Genomic DNA, 729 nt, shown 5'->3' with positions numbered 1-729 from the left:
TTTTCTTATGGTGACATCCGCATATATAGGAGTTCTCAACCCTCATGTGTTTATTGATTTTTTTTTTCTAAAATTTTCTATATAGCATTTATATACGTTCGCTCTTTTTGAAGTGTATGAACATGAGCACTTCGATGCCAGTGACACAGACACCAATTTAAACAAAGAAAACTTTTGATAAACTCAAATTCGGGGTCGTTCTCATGGCTGATTCCTGAGAGCATCACGCCATGGACAGGATTATACAAGTCAGTGTTTATATAAAAACATATAAATTAGGTGTGATTTTTCATTGTTGCTGTTTTTTATTTCTTTTCTACTGTTATCTTTTTTGTCTTGTCTCTTATCATTCCGGCGATTTTGCTGTGTGTTTTCGCTTGTTTTTTTAACGTTTTTATCTTATCTTATTGTCGGATTGTGTTTTTTTTTCTCATGTGTTCGTGACTACTGTTTTATCGTTTCTTCTGCCTCTTTTTTCTCTTCGTCGCCAGTGCCCTTCAAGGGTAACGAGCGTAACAATAGACCTTTGAATGACGATCAGAAATAGACTGATATTCAGGCCACTCCTTCGACAGCCTCAAAAGTCTTGACTGCCCCGTAGTTCTTGCATTTTCTTTCACATTCATTCGCTCTATATTTGATTTTCCTTTTGTTTTTCTTTCCTTTTTATTTATGATAACACATCATGATAGATATTGATTTTGTTTTTTTTTATATGCGTTACATGGG

General features: G+C 34.4%; 1 protein-coding gene across 1 annotated transcript in view; it reads left to right on the top strand.

The window, feature by feature from the left end:
- Positions 1-729, top strand: part of LOC119588628 (UDP-glucosyltransferase 2-like) — a gene marked incomplete in the record, with an annotated part of 30,326 nt that overhangs the window by 1,115 nt on the left and 28,482 nt on the right.

Source organism: Penaeus monodon, chromosome 24 (genome assembly GCF_015228065.2).
Source record: "Penaeus monodon isolate SGIC_2016 chromosome 24, NSTDA_Pmon_1, whole genome shotgun sequence".
NCBI lineage: Eukaryota > Metazoa > Arthropoda > Malacostraca > Decapoda > Penaeidae > Penaeus > Penaeus monodon.
This window is presented reverse-complemented; position numbering and strand designations above follow the sequence as displayed.